Here is an 18,772-nt window from a genome sequence, read left to right on the forward strand (position 1 = left end):
TGCATATTCGAGTATCTCGATGGTGTAAATCGGGCAACTAAGATCCAAAAACTTGTCTTAGCTTTACCTTTATCTTGGGCAAAGGACAGTCTAGACGCGTATAAGGCGTCCCCCATAATTTCAAAATGATTTCATCAAATCCGGGTAAGTTGTGTTCTTGTTCAAAAAAATTTATAAACAAAGGGTACTGGCACTATGGAGAGTGGATCATGCTGCTAAAGGTTTGAACTTGGTTATGATGCAAATGATAAAAAGGTGAATATATATATATATATATATACAAATTGAGTGATGCTGGTGAATGTCTCGGGAAAGACATCACTAAGAGTGTAAAAACCTCAACTTGGGGCAGTTGAGAGTTCCCTGTTTGTTCTTTCTGTGTTTTATCCTGTAGTTATCTTGTTAATAAACCTGTATATTCATCATATAGCATGCCTGATGTCTACCATGACACCCTTTCAAATCAGTTGAATGCAAACCCAGATTTAGGGATTTCAACAAATCGGGTTTGGGGTCGGCCTCGTCTGAAGCAGGATCCAAAATTATGCCTCAAAGGACTTGGACGGGTTGGGCTTATTTCGGATTTAGGCATTACTGAATCCAACATAATCTGATCTTCCCCAATCAGATTCTGATTTGAATTCAGAATCCTATGGGAAAGCGTAATAACAAATCAAGATCAAATTAGTTAATTGGATATGTTTTTAGGTATAATTGGGTCCCATTACAGAATCTGAAACTTATTTATTTATTAGGTATATCAAGGGAAAAACCCTTGTCACTGACCACACATTGGCAAGCCTCCGGTTGGTAAAACCCTTGAAGTCCCGCTGCCTACTAGAGAGTATATATGCTAGGGTTGCTGACAGTTCGGTTTCAGGATTGGGGTTTTGCAAATTTTGGCTGTTCCAGGCTGAACTGATGCTGTCTCGCTAACTTGGTGCAACACCTTGACACTTTCCATGTAGGGGTGTCAACTGGTCGGATCTGGTTCGGACACAGGTGGGACCGAACCCAGATCTGATTTCATGTGCCAATACCTGGTTCAGTTCCAATCGGACCCACCATAAGAGAGACCATACCGGGGTCCTATAAGGATTATATGAATAAGCCTGGACCATACCTGTAAAATAATATGTTTTTTTTTATCTTTTTTACAATGAAAATCTGCGGATCTTAATCAGAACTGGGGTCGGGCCTGGGTCTGGTATGAAATTTCACAAACCATACCCAGCTCCATATATTAATCAGATCCTTTGAGTCCGACCTGGATTATAATTGGACCTCCATCTTTATCACCAAACCCTGACACTATAAGGTTTGGTATGGCTCAGATTCAGATTTTTTCACAACTTTTGGTATTCATCTAAACTCCAAATGTTTTAGATATAGGCTCAATTATGCTTGGTCTGAATCCAAATCTAAATTGAATGTAACAGATCCAAATTGAGTCCAGATCCAGCTGAGATATGATGCAAAGTTGAATCAGGACCCAGAATCTATACGGTAATCTTGGATCCAGTAAAAGAAGACTTGACATAAGTTTTTCTTTTTTTGTAACAATGTAAGAAAGGCACAAGGTGTCCAGATCCGATCTGAATCGAAGCATAAATTTCTCATAATATATTTGTACAAATATGATCCATACATGAAAAATAATCATAGGTATTACTTTTAGGATCCATGCATATCTGGAAACAAAGTATTGGATTTAGATTGGAAGCTCTACCAAACCTAATCCATTTTTTCAACCCTACGTACACCGGAGCAACAGGCACAATCCAAGATCCATGTACTTGCAGAACCATTCAAGTAAGAAGATTATTTTAACATCTTTATATAGTTTGTTAATAATTTATAATTATATTCTAATATAATTACAATTTTATATATTAAAATTCAAAAAAAAGTTTTTTATGTTTACATAAAAAAAATCCATGTTTTCTATCAAGCTTTTTGAAAATAAATTTAGGAACTCGCATCACGCAACAGGTGTTTATAATTATATTTCAACAAAATGTTTTTCCATGTATTAAAATATCCAAAAATAGTTTTTTACTTGTGCAGAGTCTAGCTGCTCTAGCAATGTTTGAGTACTAGTATTTGGAAAGATTTTTTTTTTCAAGGAATAGTTGGAAAGATAAACCTTTAGATCTAGTATTAGGTATTGTTGCTTGTTGCTCCCCGGAGCCCGAGATCCTGTATCCTTAGAGACTGGATCGAAGGACGACTACGGAGCCGATACACTTGTTGTATACCCGAAGAAGCAGGAGTTGAGGGGCAGCCAAGTAGGTGAGGCCTAGTAGTATACAGCATGCTTCCTTTACACTATTTAACACGTTTACTCATGATCTAGAATTGGTTTTAGTGGATGATTCTGCGAAAATGAAAACAACTTCAATTCACATTTTTTTTAATCTAAGTACATTTTAAATACCCTCCTAAGGTATAAAATAACATTTTTATCATTTTTTACAAGCAACTCATCTTATGTCATTTTTTGATCTTCTGTTAAGCAAATCAACAACGAGAGCATTTTGACACTTTTTTTTTACTAAAGAAAGGTTCAACTGACCGAGTATAGGACCAAAGACGTAGTTGAAACATTACTTATAAAAGCAGGTGGCTAAATGTAAAGACAGAAACATTTGGCAGCTTTGTGTAAATATCAGATATGTAAGGTGGGTTTTTGTAAATTACTCTAAAATTGTAAAGTTCAATACTCTTAAAACTCAGTTTGAGGCCCAACGTGACTGGTGACCTATCAAGTTGGAACTGAAAGTGAACCAAACCCAAACAGTTTATAGACTTGAACTAATTGATAACCAAACCAGTTATAATTCCAAACAGTCATAAACCTGATCTCAAACTGAACAAGACCCTACCAATTGAAAGCCTGACCAGACACCTACCGAACTCATTTATACTTCAACTTATATAACCAAACCCAATGTTCCATAAATAAATATTATACCCAAAACGGAACCTAAACCTAATTTGTATCAGTATTTTTCAGACCCAATTCAAACTTTGTTCTGATAAAACTCAACCCGCTTACACTGCTACTTCTCATGGGATTAACTTAACTCTAGCTCTCTTTTCTTTTTGAAAGGCAAGCTGGGGTAAGGCAGGCTCCTACCAGTTATACAACTATACCATTGGGTTTTGAACCTGCAACATCTCAAGAAAAGGTGACGTGCACTAGCTGCTCCTACTAGACAAGTGGAGCCCCCCAATGGTTAACTATAGCTCTTTGGTCTAGAGCTGATGATAGTATGCCAACCTATGTAGCATGGATACTCCATTTTGACTCCCTTTCTGTATCCCCTTAGACTCTAGTCCTACTAGAAACTTCAAAAAAATGTTGGGGTCCCTGTATCCCTATATCCACAGCTGTATCCATGTGGCATAGATGCGAAGACGAACATAAATTGGTACTATTGGATCGCCTAGAAAAGCAACACTGGAGCCGATACATACAGTGATACCTATTCAACTGTGACACTCGGTTCTGGCTCAAATATATTAAGCTGCATGAAGTCCAAGAAAGTCTAATGTCTGGCACCAGCCGGGAGGCCGAAGTGGCAGCGGGCTTGGGGAGAAGGTGCTGACCACTTCGTCCCAGCATGTTCAGTGCCTTTAACTGGTTAGCACTTCAAGGGCTTGGGTGTTGGTGACCACAACTGGGGTTTACTTCGTAGGGAGGTGGGCCCATTAAGTGACCTGGTTTCGGATTGGAACAAATTACTATAATTCGTCCTCGCCTACGAATCAGTCAACATATCAGGCGAGGGTTTCTAGTCATCAAAAAACAGAAAAATGTAAAGGTCCAATATTTGGCAGACTTAGCAATTAGCACCCTACAACCTGGGAATGATTGTCATGCAGGGGTTCCACAGCTAGGAAAATATGGCACTGACAAGATAAATGTGGTACTAATTATATGGAAGCAATTACAACATGGTGAATTGAGTGGAGTTGAATCCAACACAATCACTTAAAGCCAAGCAAAAAAAATTTACAGAAGATTCTGCATGTCATCAAATAACCATATATAGCCAGGTAAATTATGAATGACAGAGAGACCTGTGGTACATTTTGAATCTTTCATCCATCCCAAACACAACAATATCCAAGCTGCTTATCTAAAAATACAAAAATTATTTGTCAATATTTGTCATGGGGCCTTTAAACCAATGTCTTGCACTGAGAATCCAAGATGACACTGTAAGGAAGAGAAGGCCACCCACAGCAACCGGCGTGTAATTCAGAGTATCCTTAGTAATTGGATAGGCGACTGGGAGTGAAAAAAGAACAGTGATGGTGGCAACCCAGAGGACTCCAACCCACCCAACTAAAATGCTGTACCTTCCCAGATTGAATGGACCTGGAACAAATGACTTCCGACCTAATGTTACTCGGAAAAGAATTGGAAGTGCGTATGCAATGTAAAGCCCAATAGTTGCAATTGACACCATTGCTCGGAAGGCAACAATGCTTCCAAGAGACTGCAAACAAAAGAACATAGAAAATTTTAGTTATAAGAGATGTGCTTCGAAGTTGCTAATTCAGCCAAAGACTTGGGTGAAACTTGTGCTGACCTTCAATCCTACTATTTCAATCAGGTTTCAAAACTCAAACTGCTTTTGTCTCGAGGCAATTTACATAAAACCTATGTCACATGGGTACGGGTGCTGGTGCGGGCACGGGTGCGGAGAGATTTTAAAAATTTTGGACATGGGGACACGGCTATATCTCTCTCTCTCTCTCTATATATATATAATATGATTGTAAATTTTAAAGCAAAAATAAAAAACTTATTCTATTGAAGTAACAACACAAACTTACCAAAATATAACACATAAAGAAGGAGGAAGACGATAAAAACTCAATTTTTTTTTAGTTTTTATACATCTTTTGCCCTAAGAAATGAACAAAAATAGACTCAGTCAAAGTTGACCGAATCCAAAATATAGACGGACTCCACTCCGGTGTATTGACCGAGTCTGATACTTAGTTGACCGTGTTTGCCCCATGTCCGAAGCCGCACCTGTGTCGGGTACAGTCGACGCAGGTGCATCGACCTTTTAATCGAGTCAGTGTGACTTAGCATAAAATCAATCTAGATGCCTGTGTTTTGTATAATAAGTTTTGCTTTACCTTATAGACCAATTCATGCAATTTTTTATAGCTTGTGCATGTATTGGTTAGTTATATTTTGTAATGAAAAACATTTTGTGTAGTGATGGTAACGTACATAAGCTTGTAAGTAGGTGGAACATTTTAACATCTTTCCCCCTTCTTTGATCCCTAAATTTAGCATTCATGATCTTGGTGTGTTAATGGGTTTTGTTTCAAGATTCCTGGCTTATGTGACAAGATCTGATGCCTTTGAAAGTATGTCCCTTATCCTCTTTGTCTCTAAAATTCCCTAGAAGTATTTAAGTAGATCATAAGTCTATTTTGGACCCAATTTATGTGTTTCCTCATTTCTTGGATCTATTCCACATGGTCATCTCTACTGTTATACATTACACATACAAGGTCTGTTGTATATTTCTTTATTTTATGCAAAACAGCCTGGCTGATGTAACTTTATAAAACTCGTACCATATAGAAAATTAGAGAATCAAAGTTGGACTAAAAATGTAAAATTCTTGAAAAAAATGATAGATATGAATAAATGGAAGACATGCAGGTGCAATTTTCAAGTGATAAGCATAAATCATATTAGAAATGTTGGGGTTTTGTATCAAAACTATTAGGTTAGAATCTGCTCATTATCCTACATTTACCTAAGTGGATGTGTTTGTTAAACCCTTCAAAAGTTTAGCCTCACATTGAAGAAGAGTGTGAGAACTTTATTTAAATAGTGTAGAGTTGCATGTATGAGCAAGACCCATTGAGGACATATCAATTTGAACTTTCTTTGGGTTTTGATCTGGCTTGGCTCAACTCGGTTTGGTCTTGGTCCCGGGCATTCTTGAACTGTGACCATTCTTTTTTTGAACTTGGGATGATTTTATATCCCAAAGTCTTTGACCGGTCATGTTATTTGTGTTGACCAACCATTTTAGGGCCTTGGCCTGGTCATAGTTAACTATTCTTAGCTGCCTTTGATCAAGACCTACATGCCCAACATTCCTGCATGCAGCTCATTTATTGTCCATAGTTTCTTAGCTGCCTTGAGCTGTTGATCATTGATTGTGACCTCATTTTTGAATGTTTTCAACCTCAACAAGGCCATTTCAGTCTTGTTAACTAAGACTTTTTGCCCTTAGTTCTTCTTAGCCATTTTGGCCAGCCTAGGCCATTCATTGCCAGCCATTTTGGCAGCCTTGACCTCTTTATTGGTAGTAATTGTGTTGGGGTCTATATATACTTCAACCCTCTCTCATTTTTATCATCACTTAACTCTCTCTCTCTCTCTCCTACAAGCTCCCCTACTCCCTTGTGCTCACTAGCTCATATGAAATCTCTCTCTAGTACTCTTTCTGTTCCACTCTCTAGTGGGTTCAAACCATGACTTAGTCAAGGATCTGACTAAGTTGAGCCTAAGATCTAACCTAAGCTGACCCTAGGTTTTAGCTTAAAGTTGAACATAGATTAACCTAACCTAGTCAATAGGCTATTCAAGGTTATTTGTGTCAAGTTGTTGAGTCTCACCTACTGTATGGTGTTGATCGACCTTCGCGAGTAGGTGTACACATTGTTGTATCCTATAAGGGAAGTTGCACGAATACCTATTGTACCAAGAACTTGATTCTAAGTGAGGCAACTGTTTTGAAAAATAGCACATGTAACAAGTCCTTCCGAGCATACTTGGTTCAAGCTTAGTTACCTCATTCACTAAGACAGTTAATTTCCCAATAAGAACTAGCACTTGAATAATAAAAGATTAAACAAAGTTGAACTTGTTTCATGAGAAATGGTAAGTTGAGTTCACTTGACCGGTAATCTTGTTGAGAGAGCAAAAGGTTCAACAAATTGTTGCATTTGATTTTAAGGGATGAACTGATGATTTGCATAGATCATGGACAAGAAAAAGAGAGATGAAAAGAATTAGTAAACTGTCAAATACTTACTGTCAAGGCCATGCAAAATGAAATGAAAACTGAAAGCCAAACAGCATTTATTGGAACATCCTGCTTGTTTACTTTGTGCCACAATGAGGAAAATGGCATAGCTCCATCTCTAGAAAATGCATACGCCATCCTGCTCACGGGGAAATAAAATCAATCAGCTGAAGGAACAGCCATTGACTGACAACAGGAACAAATCAAGATTTTCCATGGAAGCTTTTTAATTCCATTCAAAAGCAGTTGATAGAAAAGAAAATATTGGTAAAAACCGTATATCCCCATATGCTTATTTTTTTGAAAGAAATCTGCATACACTTATTAGTTGGGGACAATTACTTAGATACAATCCGAGTAGGGGGTAGCTGCTTACACCGATCTGTGTATACTGTGAGCCTATCGGGCTTTTGAAGGGGTTTCTGTTTTTTTTACCCTCATATTTTTCGCAAATTCAATTACATATTTGATTTTATAGGAATAGATTCTTGGATGGTCCAATTCTGACACGTGGGTTGGTTTTTATAAGGTTTGAAAATCAACGGTCTACAATTTTCATAAATATTCAATCTAAAAAAATCATGTTTTTTCATTGAAAATACACATCCCAGTGTCGTTTTCTAGCAAATTATCCATGCTCAACGCATCTGCCGTGTAAGATTTTCGGAAAAACCCTGAATATACTCTTGTTTGCTTGCAGTAGGCTCCTAACTTTGCCACACCCCTACTCCTCGCTCATACAATCCTCATTAATATAACTTTTACCTGGAATTACTTGTTACTGTACTCATACCACAGAAGAAGATGGCAACAGCAACCAGTCCTAGGCAGATAATTCCTCCAACTCCATTGCCATATCTATTCTTGAAAGTCAAATAGAACACTTCAGCCACAGCATAACCGCCGGCCTCATTTTCACTGCTTAGAAGGTATGGAATGTTTTTAACAGCAAATGTAATACCGAGCAAGTAACCCCAACCAACGACAATGGATATTCCAATAGCACTGATTATTCCCTTTGGCCCATTCTTATCTGCACTTTTGGTCTCCTCTGTCTGCCATAAAAAAGTAAAAAAAATGTTGCCTTTCTGTAAGGCAAAAAGATGAACACACCAAGTGAAACAATCATACATACGAATTTAAAAGAAAAATATTCTCACCATATAAGCTGATGCATCATAACCACTAAACGTATACTGACTCATAAGGAGACCAAGTACGAATATATACAATTTACTGTGGATCCCAACACCATTTTCCGTATTGAAATGCGTGAAAACAAACTGAGCACTTGCCCTTTCAGTTGAAACAGCAGGTATGAGAATCATGAGGACAAATACACCTGTTAAGAGTTTATTAATTCAGTTCCAGGAAAATGTCCATAGGCATCATTTGCAAGCAACAAATGAGAATATGATTTTTGGCCTTAATCTTACGTAGAACATTCCATGCAGCAGCAATCCGTCCAAAAAGTGATAGCCAACTAACGGGAAGAGTATTCATAATGGCATGTATAAGAAGAATTCCCCCATGGAAGCAAATGATGACATACTTGGAGGCCTCGTACCCACCACCATTAGCGCCACCAGTACCAAGTAAAATGATCACTTGGAGCAATTGTGCAAGTGAAAAATCAACACTGGCAGTGACTGCCCACTGAAACGAGAAACATGAATCAGAAGCGCCATTATACTCATGAGAACCATTTTTTTTAGAGGAACCCTCATCACTTAATGGGCCCACCCCCTGCAAGGTAAACCCCGGGTGGTGTCGCAACACATAAGCTCTTATGGAGCCCGCCAGTTAAAGGCACCCGTACACCTACACCGGTGAGAGTCGAACCTAGGACAAAGGGATCAGCACCTTCTTCCCAGGCCTGTTGCCACTCATGAGTAGGGGTGTCAATGGGTCGGGTTTACTCGGACCCAACCCACACCAAACTCTATAGGGTCCCAGGTATGGTAATAAATAAGAAGACCCGATTATGACCCGAGTCTGGACCCGAAGGCCGATTAATACATGGATCCGGGTATAGTTTGTAAAATTTTATACCAAACCCGCTCTCAACCCGAGTTTCGAATTTTTCGATTAAGACCCACAATTTTTAATGTAAAAATGATAAAAAGTATTATTTTACAGGGTATGGCCCATGTCTCATTCATGTAGTTCGTATCGGGTCTGGGTATGGGGCCAGGTCTGGTTCCACCAGGGTCCAAACTAAACCCGACCCGTTGACAACCCTGCTCATGAGAACCGATTAGTCAGTGAGATAGCATGGGACAAAGTAGGTATTACCTGTCCAACAATGTTGAACCTGCAGATAATGCATAAAATACAATCAGGAAATTCAAGCCAACCAATGAAATTGAGAATATGATATATTAGTTCAGATTAATAAAGTCCACTATTTACTAGAGAACTATATAGGTCAAAATGCAATGATTTGCATTTTTCCTTCAATGTTTTTTTTTATTTGCCTTTATCTCCTTATATATTCTGAGGATATACAAGGTGACGTGCCGGAATGATAATGCAAGGATACTAAGAGTTAGTAGACATTACCAAAATTCATATAATTAATAGCATTTATTTTAAATCGTTCTTGATATCATTAGTGAAATACCGATGGCCTTTCATTAAGCTGCAGGGAGCAATGTTTTATTAAAAAAAAAAAACAAAAAAACAAAACAAAACTGGGAGCTGTGTATCTTATCCCATGTATTTTACATGGTTGGCACGAAATGGCCGGGGACAGACTTAGGTTGGATTAGGTCCATTTTAGCTTCTTGTAAGGCTGAGGGTCGATACCTCATCGCCCTAAGCTCGTTCTTTATTTTGATTAAATACAATCGAGTTTGGTTGCTGTGTAACATCACAAAATAGCCACAGCTGAAACAGGAATAGTCTATTGAAGGAGACATTAATATATTTGGTTCATTTTTGCTTTCCCTTTTTTTTTAAGAATATTTCCTTTTTACTTTCCATCATTAATGTATATTATACGGAAATTATAGCTGCCTAGAAAAGAAAGAATGACGGCCATTTAAGAACTATAAATAGGAAAATTTAACTCTACATGTATTATGACATATTTCGTTTTGACTTTCTTGTATAAAAGTGGTAATGGGATGCATGGTTGGCATTCTCGGAACTTGGTATTGTATCAGCCAAACCTGAATGGGTGATTCTGGTTAGTAAACTCTGTGACTCCGTTGAGTCATGGTTTTTTATTTGATTTGTTAAATATAAATAAATAAACATATATTTTGTAAATACAAAATGGTTTTTCATATATATATGTATCATTTTTAGCATATTTTTGACAAATACATATTCCAAGACATTTTCAGAAAACTGGGTTTTCCTTGAGAAAATCTTAGCAAATTAAACAATTAAAACATAAGAATATAATCGTATAGAGAGAGTCAGAGAGTACGTTTTGGGTTGAAAAGATGGCAATATCAAAATAGAGATGTACAGGAGAGAGGAGAGTTTTGTCCTGAAAATAGTCCCATATCGAGGTCATTTTTTATGCAGCTCCACTGCTGACGACCATCCATCTCAACATTTATCGAGATGGACACTGCACCCATCTCGAGAAATCCAAGAGTGATGGCTGTCAAGCTGTCGCTGATGGCCACCATGCAGCGAAGCTGCGTATAATCCAAGTCTTTTTGAAAAAACCCATCAAAAGTTGCTTTGTTTTTGCTTCTCTGTGCAAGTTATTCAAAGTGATACATTTCCCTTCAAGACCCTATGCAAGTTATTCGAAGCTTACCATCCAGTCAACCATGAAGCAAATGGTGCCCATTCTTTTCCAGAAAGCGTAGCACTCCAATAGTAAAGACCCCAGAAGTCGGATAAGAAGAGCAGATTTCAGCCATTGACAACCCAACAAACATGGTGAAGAACCCAGTAACGAACCACCCATATGTAGTAACAACGGGGCCACCAAAGGTGAGCCCAGTGTTATAAAGAGTGGTTATCCCTGTAAGAACCGATATGATAGAAAAAGAAAATGCAAAATTGGAGATCACCCTGCAAACCAACCAATCACCATCATCAAACCTCTTCACCAAAACAATTACAAGCTTGTGATATTTCACATAACAAATCTAGAACATGTTGTCATACGATAGATCACGCTTCAGCTCCTGCTTGTAACCAAGCTCGTGCAGTCTTGAAGAACCTGAATCAGTGACAGCACTCTCTACATCAACAGCTTGTTCGCTTCCACCTTGGTCATTCAAAACCATCTTTGCAGAACCAGAAGAGAGTTCTCAACTCCCAACAAAATGGGCAGCAGACAGAAAGCCTGCAGGCAGCTCCTCACAAGATTTGCATGCCCAAGGTGAAACTTTTGTTGGGCATCATGCTGCAATCTTCCAAGGGGAAGGAGAGGATGTTATTTATTGTAAATAGAGATTGTTGGTGTTGGACCATATGTACCAAAACTTGTGGACCATAGCCACAACTTTCCAAAGGAAAAGTGAGAAGGGCCTAAATTGTAAATAGAGATTGTTGCTGTTAGAGAGTATCTCTAAAAGAAATGAACAAGTGCTCTCTTTCTCTCTCAAAAAAAAATAAAAAAAAATAAAATTGAACTGGTAATTAATCTCCCAAACTTTAATTGGTAATGTGTATCGGCATATTGTGGTTGCTCATGGTCCCGTTCTCTGTTCTCATTCATTTTATATTAAATTATTTATTACGGTGGCTGGTAGGCGGAGCTGTTCGTGCACCCCATGCACTTCACGACATAAAAAGAAAGCCCATATTGCTTGAATTAAGGGAGGGCCGGGTTCGGATCAGGTGATATTATTTTCAATATCCACCACGCATCCTGTAAGGAGGAAATGCCCCTCCCACAAAAATGCCCTGGTGATACGAAAATGCCATGATGAATATTGTAAAAATCACTATTGGTGGTGATTTTCAATATCACCTGATCTAAACCCTGCCCACACACCTTTTTTTTCGTCTTATTCATTTTGGTAACTGTACTGAGAGCAAAGGTATGGATGAAGTTATGTTGTAGGTGTTTAGTTTTGTAATTTTTTTTTTTTGTATTGAATAGGGTTTTATACCTTCATCATATATATATATATGTGAGTAATGGGTTGGTGGTAAACCAATTTGGTGCTAAACTGTGTGCTAAATAAGTTTTTCACGTTTTTTTCATTTTATTTTTAAATTCTGACCGTACAGATGTGATATATGTAGGAACCAGTTCTTAAAATATTTGATTCCAACACATGGGTAGGTTTTTATAAAGTTCAAAAAATCAACGGTCCAAAATCTTTGTAAAATTTTGAGGCTCCAAATATCATTTTTTTCATCGAAAACACATGATCTAGGTATGGATTCTTAGTAAATCGACCATGCCCAACACATTTATGGGGCCAGAACCACATAAAAAGCACCGGAGAAGCTTGAAAAACCTATTTAGCATGCAGTTTAACAACAAATTGGTTTAGCACGGACTTATTTTCTTATATATATATATATATATATATATATATATATATATATATATATATATATATATATATATATGCTTTTGAGAGTTGAGTATGGTGTATTAAGGATTAAGCTTTTGAGAGCTATGTATCTATTTTTGTATTTTCTCTCATCTTGTTAGTGAAACTTTGCTTCTCCTTTTGCTTGTGGGCGTAAACCTGAATTTGGAACAACCTAAATCTGGTGTTTTCTCTTTCTTTTTTTCTCTATCTTGTGGTTTTGCTTCAATTTTTTTATTATGCTTTGCATAACAAGTTTTTTATCTTAAAAGGTTGTCCACTGGCCCACCACCAATAATGAGCGGAGAACAGATGGATCTCAAAGTTGAATTCAGCTTTTATTTTAACCACAAAACCTAGTGGTATTTTTGAGGAGACAGAATCAGGTGCAATCACATTGAACAAATGCAATACGCCATCTTCTGTTTTACAGCCTGTCAGAGTGGAGCTCAACAGCAGATGGATGGTGATCAGGTGACCTGAGGTGGTATCCCATGTGTCAAGCAGAGTCCTGTGTCAAGCTGAAAGCCCAGGATCGAATCCCTTTGCCACATGGGGGCAGCTGTTGTTCTGGGAGCGGTCCCGCTTGCCTTTAAAAAAAATGTGATTGCACGTGATCCAAATAACTTTTGGAGCTATCAACAAAGAAAAGGAAATTCTCAGGCAACAACTTTTATCAGATGACACATGAAGGGCAAATTCCAATACTTATTTTGTAGTGAACAACTGTGGTCCAGAGGTAAATTACTGTTCCAAGCAATGTTCTCTGTATCGGCCGATGCGAATCGTATCGACAAAAAATTGATACGATACTAACTTGAATCAGTTATTTTTTAATAAATATAAAATATTTAAAATTAATTTTTAATATTTTTTAATAGTTTAACACCTGTCACGTTCTGATTTTCAGCTGATTCAGAACAATTCACTTGAGAATCGGTAATTCGTTGGCCAAACCGATACAGATACTGACAACATTGGTTCCAAGGATTAATGAGAAAGTACATGTGAGCTATCGCGGACATAATGGAACAGTCAAAAGTCAGACCTAAAAAATATGAGTGTAGGATATCCATGAACACGTGCTTGGAACTGCAGGTATCGCCAACCATTCAATTCTCTATGGAAAGATATAACAAAAAACCAATCTGTGACCAAAAGTTAAAAGGGTAATAGCCCCAATAGGGTTGGTGCAGTGGGGTGGGTCCTAGAATGCCTAGAAGGCTTTCGGCAAACTCACAACCAGCATAGGTTTTGGAGGAGAGTTTTAGCTATGGATGGCAGTGGAACGGGGAAAATAGGCCCCGCCGGCCTCAAACCCATGCGTGGATGGAGGTTAAAATCAAAACCCATGCGTGGATGGACTTATACTATCCTTCGCTCAGTTCCCATCCCGATCCCCCGCTCCGTTCCCATCCCCGGCGCCCCATTTCATCCCCAATCCTTCTTTAGGAATGACAATGGACCGAAGAAAAACGGGCCCCGCCCGGCCTTTCCCTTTTTGGACCGGGATGGATGATATGAAACGGGGATGAAGGTTAAAATCAAAACCTGTGCGGCGATGGAGGGCATGATTTTGAGAAGGGGCGAGGGTGGAGACTTTGTCCCCGGCCCTAATCCACTGCCATCCCTAGTTTTAGCATCGGAGTTTTATGACACCAACACAAGAATCGTAAGTATAGTAAGCTAAGCGAACATGACCAGGTCTTCATGTCGGATGAAGATTCTTCGGATTATAAAAAAAAAAATGGTTAATCAGAATTGAGTTAAAAGGATCGATCATTTCTATTTATTTTTGAAGTTTTTTTTGGAACGAAAAACCCTCAGTGAAGCGAGAAAAACCCCGAGTAGAGCCTCATGACCACCATGTCTTATTTGGCCCACTTATGAAAGCTACCAACATACCCATGTACCAGCCGGGTATGATCAGACATCTTCATCTCAATGCCCTCACAACCACCAGGCTGACTACACGGGCAACTCTACGGTGGTTAATATAGAGCAAAATGATATAATAAGAAAGCTCTTATGTACCAACGGTTTCCGGCCGGCCAATTGATTGTGGATTTCATTTATAACTTTTAGTCACAACACATATATATATATATATATATATATATATATATATATATATATATATATATATATATATATATATATATATATATATATATATATATATATATATATATATATATATATATAATGCGTTAGGCCTCATTTTTTGTTAGGTCTCGTTAGGCCCCATCAAAAATCATAGTTTTAAGTATTTTTTTCTCACATCTAGCAAGGTAGATGTGATCTATAAGTTTTGCTTAGTGGGAACCGGTTTTTGGATGGGCAGAATTTGACCAGGTTTTTCCAGTGATCCAAAATCAATGGTTATGAAGGTACCAATTTTTCTTGGCTCATAAAAATATGTTTTTTCATCAAAAAAATATAATTCAAGAGTCAATTCTCACTAAATCGAGCATTTTAAACACATCTAATGGTTCATATCTATGATAAAACACTTAAAACCTATGGGGCAGAACAAGAAATAGGGCCTAATATGTTAAGTTCTCTCTCTCTCTATATATATATATATAAGTAATGGGTCGGTGCTAAACCTATTTGGTGCTAAACCACATGCTAAATAGTTTTTTTTTGGGCTTTTTTCAGTTTATTTTTAAATTCTGACCGTACAGATGTGACCTATGTATTTGAAATTACATGGACCAGTCTTAAGCTTTTGATTCCAACACATGGGTGGGGTTTTATAAAGTTCAAAAAATCAACAGTCCAAAATCTTTGTAAAATTTTGAGGCCCTAAACATCATTTTTTTCATCAAAACACATGATCCAGGTGTGGATTCTTAGTAAATCGACCATGCCCCAACACATTTATAGGACCAAAACCACGTAAAAAATACGGGAGAAGCTGAAAAACCCATTTAGCATGCAGGGTAGCACCAAATGGGTTTGACACGGACCCATTTTCGTCTAAATGACATGCAAAATGGCAATTAGCTGTAGATTGGAGTCTCACCAATTTGGATTTGGGAAACCCCATGTGAAATCTGATAATTACAATGTGGAATTGGCTTAGAATTATGACATCCCCATTTTACCCCAACTCTCATCAATATAGTTTCTATCTTTCTCTCTCTATCACACACATTCTCATTAACTACCACCAGTTCACACAATTACACAAAAAGTTTTGGAGAGAGAGAGAGAGAGATGATGGCAGGAGGGGTTCTTCTACCGTCCTAAAACCTGTTTATACTGTTAAAGTTGTGGATCCAGATCTAGATCCTATTAAATCTTCAAATATGGCGTCTCCATCTAGAGCACCGAATGTGGAGTACTTTCCTACTATGGTCTCTCCTACTGATAAGGTGGTTAGAAGTGATAAGCCTCACAAAATGAGATGCCAGCCAGGAGGTGTTACGAGTCCTCACCTAACGGGACACCATCAAACAAGAGTGCAAATAAAACCTCTTCAAAACAAACAAGATATTCCTGTAACGACCTTCTTGATATCGTAGGATCACTCATTTGTAGGGATCGACCCCTACATTCAATGTAATCCCCTTATAAATATCGGGAACCTCTCACACCAGTAATTGGTTGTGTGAGAGATGTGGGGTCGGACGAGGGTTTTCCACTGCAGGTCTGGTGCGCCGGAGTCTCAGTCACCAGCCAGTATGCAGTCCCTGCAAAAATGAAACACACAGAGCACGCGTACCTGATGCCGCCATTGATGGAGCTGCTGTGCTGGCCAGAGAGGGTCGATCTTCAACTCAATCGGTCTACAGCCACCACAAGCGCAGGCCTCCGAATGCTACAGGTGAGTCGACCTCTTCCCTCTTATTGTTTCTGTATATTTGCGCTCTCTTAAAGGGTCGCTCATGAAACCCTTTTATAAGCTCAAAATGGAAACGGTTGAGTAACCGTTCCCTCTGATTGCAGGTTTAACGGAAGGAGCACATTCATGTGGGGAAGCGTTACCCACATCGTGTGTAACCACCACCAACGTGGTGGTTTAACCCAACATTCTCCCACTTGTTCCGATGATAAACCCTTTAACCAGAAAACCTTATGGGAATAACTTGATGAATAAAATGGCCTTTTTATTATATTCTAAAGGTCCTTAGTTGAATCTCTAATCCTTAGGAGATTTACAACCACCATAATGACAATAAAAAAACTGAAAGTGATCACTTTATTTATATGCATATGTCAAAAAGAGTTTAACAATCCCATTTTCATTACATGTTTAGATTATAATCCCGGTGCTAGCCCTTTAGTAAGATGATCAACGATCATCTCTTTGGTACCAATATTGACAATATGCACTAAATGATTCTCCGTCCTTTCTTTAACAACAAAATACTTCAATTTCATATGCTTGCATGACGTAGTACTTTTGTTGTTGTTCGAAAAGGACACCGCAACTTCATTATCACAGTAGACCTTCAGTGGCTTCCCAATGGAATCGACCACCTTTAACTGTGATATGAAGTTCTTTAACCATATAGCCTGCAAAGTAATCTCGTACAATGCTATGAATTCTGCTTCCATGGTGTGGGCAACAGTGGTCGTATGCTTTTCACTCCTCCAAGAGATCGCGCCCCCAGCAAGTAAGAAGACATACCTAGTAGTAGACTTTCTACTATCAAGGCATCCTCCTAAATCCGCATCTGAGTAGCCAATGACCTCGAGGTGATCAACTTTATGATACGTTAACATATAGTCTTTTGTCCCTTGCAAGTATCGCAAGACTTTCTTGGCAGCCTTCCAATGGGGTAAACCTGGGTTAGACTGAAATCTGCCAAGTACCCCTACTGGAAAAAAAATATCTGGTCGAGAACTTGTCTGTGCGTACTGCAAGCTGCCAACAACTGATGCATATGGATAAGCACTCATATGTGCTTTGTCAATATCGTTCTGTGGACAATCCTTTAGGCTCAGCTTATCACCTTTTGATATGGGTGTAGAACTAGGAGAACAATTCTTCATCCCATATCGCTTTAACACCTTTTCTATATAGGATCTTTGGGAGAGGCCTAAAAAACCTTTTGCTTGGTCTTGACGAATCTCAATGCCAAGAACGTAAGCAGCCTCACTCATATCTTTCATATCAAAATGTGATGCAAGAAACTGTTTTGTCTCTGAAAGTAACTTTATATCGTTGGTTGCAAGTAAGATGTCATCCACATACAACATCAATATGATGAACTTACTCCCACTTTCCTTAAGGTATATACATTGATCAATAATATTTTCTGTAAACCCGAAAGTCACAATGACTTGGGAAAATTTAATATACCATTGTCGGGAGGCCTGTTTAAGTCCATATATTGATTTGTTAAGCTTGCAAACCAAACGATCATTTTCAGAGAAACCAAGAGGTTGTTCCATGTATACCTCTTCATTTAGATCCCCGTTGAGGAACGCTGTTTTCACATCTATCTGATGTAGCTCTAAGTCATAATGAGCTACGAGGGCCAAAATAATCATCATTGACTCCTTAGTTGAGACAGGAGAAAATGTCTCATTATAGTCAATGCCCTCCATCTCGGTGAATCCTTTAGCAACCAATCTTGCTTTATGTCTCTCTATGTTACCTTTGGAGTCCTTCTTGGTCTTAAAGACCCATTTACACCCTACGGGCTTTACTCCTTTAGGTAACGTGACAAGATCTCACACTTGATTTTTAGTCATAGAGTCTAACTCTTCTTTCATGACTTCTATCCAGTGCGAAGATTGTTTGCTTTCAATAGTTTCCATAAAAGTCAATGGGTCATCATCCATATCTATGAAATCACCAGGCTCCTGAAGGTACACCACATAATCAGGATGTATGACATATCTCCTGATCCTTGTGGATCTCCAAACAGGTCGTTCCTCAGGCTCAGATTGAACCTGATCATCCTGTTCGTGCTCTTCCGCATTGTCTACAATAGGTTCATTTTGGATTTGTGCATTAACAACCGAATGATCAACCACACCATCATTAAGAATAACAATGTGGTATCTTTCGATGTTTTCCTTAACAGGTGATGAAACTGGATCCTGTTCTTCCTCAAAACCAAGGCTTTAAAGTGCACTTAATCCTACTGAACCATCTTCTAGAAATTTAGCTTTATCTGTTTCAACAATCTGTGGTGAATGAGATGAGCAATAAAATCT

At 38.3% G+C, this 18,772-nt stretch overlaps 1 pseudogene across 1 annotated transcript; it reads right to left on the bottom strand.

The window, feature by feature from the left end:
- Positions 1-3,957: 3,957 nt before the first annotated feature.
- On the bottom strand, positions 3,958-11,542 carry LOC149827445 (amino-acid permease BAT1 homolog; annotated as a pseudogene). Its single transcript, XR_016434900.1, has 7 exons — positions 10,855-11,542; positions 9,372-9,390; positions 8,513-8,732; positions 8,237-8,418; positions 7,842-8,131; positions 7,086-7,215; positions 3,958-4,508 (listed from the first exon to the last, which is right to left on the bottom strand). The product of XR_016434900.1 is annotated as an amino-acid permease BAT1 homolog (transcript).
- Positions 11,543-18,772: the final 7,230 nt, after the last annotated feature.

This window comes from Nuphar pumila, chromosome 10 (genome assembly GCF_984573655.1).
Source record: "Nuphar pumila chromosome 10, dmNupPumi1.hap1.1, whole genome shotgun sequence".
Taxonomy (NCBI): Eukaryota; Viridiplantae; Streptophyta; class Magnoliopsida; order Nymphaeales; family Nymphaeaceae; genus Nuphar; species Nuphar pumila.